The 2,973-nt window shown below is 34.9% G+C and overlaps 1 non-coding gene across 1 annotated transcript; it reads right to left on the bottom strand.

Moving 5' to 3' along the window:
* Window positions 1–1,236: 1,236 nt before the first annotated feature.
* On the bottom strand, window positions 1,237–1,343 carry LOC136231620 (small nucleolar RNA R71). Its single transcript, XR_010689991.1, has one exon. It is a non-coding gene; the product is annotated as a small nucleolar RNA R71 (small nucleolar RNA).
* Window positions 1,344–2,973: the final 1,630 nt, after the last annotated feature.

Raw genomic sequence — 2,973 nt, forward strand, 5'->3', positions numbered from 1 at the left:
TTTTATTAAAACGTTCTATTCCATCTTATTCATATAAGAACTTTGTTGAACACTTGACAGATTTAGTTTTTATGAATGATATGATCGCTGATCGCGGCTTATCAGACATAAAATACTAGTTTGATTAAGGTAGCAATCTGCTCCGATCCAGAGAGATTTCTACGGTTCAAAGCCATTCAATTGAATAAATTCCTATATTATTACATGTCCATAGTCTTTCCAAAGTTGAAGTTGTTTTCTTTGCTTTATGAAAATAAGTTTTATACCTTCTATTTATTCTGACTACGGAAGCATCTCTCTTGTAATCAAAATCTCAAGACAGAATTGTTCTCTAAACTCAATATAATATTCTTATCTAATCCTAATTTACCCAAACCAATTCAATCAATTAAACGAATTTCTGTTATTAAACCTAAACACGTGATTAAAACTAAATTAAATAAAGTTTTAGTTAAAAAGCGTTCCCTGTGGGTTCGATATCTTTTATTACTACAAGCGTATACCGTGCACTTGCGGAAATCGCTCAACAAGTTTTTGGCGCCGTTGCCGGGGAACGCCAAAATTTTTGACAAAATTTTAGATTTTTCGTGTTTTATTTCGAATCTAGGTTTATTCATACTTATTTTAATTTTTGTAATTTAATAATTTTCAAATTACTAATTTATTTATTTTTTTCGAATTCTGTTTCGTAGGTAGTTTCGGTTCGTGCAAGATTTCAGGTTCATGCGCAGTTCTCGAAGTTCAGGAATTGTACCAGACCCTATAGACCTAGAAATTGAGAAAACCATTAGGAAGAACAAGAAAAACAAGAAAAACAAAAATAAGACCCCAATAAAAACATATACCGAGCCAGAAAAAATGGCAGACCCACCAACACTTATGGATTACGCTAGGCCAGGTGTGGCCGGTGTGACCAATAGTATCGTTAGATCCAGAATCACCGCAAACCAATTTGAAATTAAGTCATCTTTGCTTAATATGTTGCAAAATAATGTAACATTTTACGGGCTACCTAACGAAAATCCTAACACCCATTTAACAAATTTCCTTGAAATTTGTGACACTTTTAAAATCCCAGATGTGACTGCAGAAGCAATCAAACTTCGCCTCTTTCCTTTCACTTTGAAGGATAGAGCCAAAGAATGGTTAACTTCCATGCCAGCCGCAACTTTTGCCACTTGGGAACAATTAGCCCAAGCATTTTTATCAAAATATTTTCCTTTAGCAAAAACCGCAAGAGTCATAAAGGAGTTAAGATCTTTTTCTCAAAATGATAATGAGACTCTTTATGAAACTTGGGAACGTTTTAAAGAACTTCAACGTTTATGCCCACACCACCAATTACCCGCTGAACTTTTAATGCAAACATTTTACAATGGACTAAATCCTACAACTAGGGGTTCATTAGATGCTATGTCGGGAGGGCTATTTATGAAGAAAACATCAGCCCAAGCGAGAGAGCTTTTGGAGGAAATGGCAATCAACAGCAGTATGTGGCCCGCGGAACGTGGACATATACCGGTAGCAAAACCATCATCCTCAACCACACCATCAGTTAAAGGTATAGTTGAACTTGATACAGTCGCGATGCTACAATCCCAATTTTCTGCTTTATCGCACAAAATTGACAAGTTTATGGCACCACGCGATACCAATGGTAATCCAGTCCAAACGGATGTGGATTACGAAAACATGAGTGAGATAGAACAGGTAAATTTTGTCCAAGGGCAAAACCAAACTAATAATCCTTATTCTAATACTTATAATTCTGGATGGAGGAATCATCCTAACTTTAACTGGAAAGATAACAATAACAATAATGCAAGTGCTAATCAAAATCGTACCACTAATTATCAAAATCAGTCAAGAGATACGATTAGCACTTTATCTTCTAAAATCGACAAGTTTATAGATGCTATCAGTGGAAAAATAAGTAATCACGACGATGGTTTTAAACGGATCGAAAATAAATTCGATCAGCTTATTAAAAACAACTCATCTAGCATCCATAATTTGGAGGTTCAAATTGGTCAACTTGCTAAGTCAATTCCATCCCGAAAAGAGGGAAGTCTTCCCAGCCATACGGAAGAAAATCCGAAAGAGCAGGTGAAAGCTATCACTCTTCGTTCAGGGAAAAATTATCAAGGGCCAGAAATGCCCAAAGATGCAACATTATCAGGAACTGATTTATCAAAATCCAAAGAAGATATCTTAAACACAAATACTTCACCATTTGACACAAGTACCAAAACTTTTGTACCCAAACCACCTTTTCTGCACAAAGTCCGAAATAAGGACTATGACAAACAACTTCTAACGTTTTTGGATAAACTTAAAAATTTGCACATCAATTTAACGTTTATGGATGCAATTACACAAATTCCTAACTATGGTAAGTTTTTAAAGGATTTAATTTCCAAGAAAATCAGTTGGGAAGGAATTTCATCCATTTCATTAACTGAAGACTGTAGTTCAATCGTGTCAAGTAATTTTTCCACTAAACTCAAAGATCCTGGATGTTTTACTATTCCGTGTAAGTTGGGAGATATTGAATTCCCAAGTTGTCTTTGTGATTTAGGAGCAAGTATAAACTTAATGCCGTTATCTATTTTTAACAAGTTAGGTTTAGAAGAAGATATCAAACGTACCAATATGGTTTTGCAATTAGCGGATCAAACCACTAAGAGACCATATGGTATAATTGAAGATGTTTTGGTTAAAGTCGATAAATTTATTTTTCCTACCGATTTTGTTATATTAGACTTTGCATATGATGTAAATTGCCCTTTAATTTTCGGTAGACCGTTTATGAACACGGGACGCGCTCTAGTAGATGTGTCGGAAGGGAAGGTAGTTTTAAGGATAGGAGAAGATTAGATCGAGTTTAATATGAACAAAGCGATGAAATACCCTATGGAGGAATTCGCTTGTATGAAACTGTTGAAACACCTTTCCACATAATTTTGATTTGAC

The sequence above is a fragment of the Euphorbia lathyris genome, chromosome 5 (genome assembly GCF_963576675.1).
Source record: "Euphorbia lathyris chromosome 5, ddEupLath1.1, whole genome shotgun sequence".
NCBI lineage: Eukaryota > Viridiplantae > Streptophyta > Magnoliopsida > Malpighiales > Euphorbiaceae > Euphorbia > Euphorbia lathyris.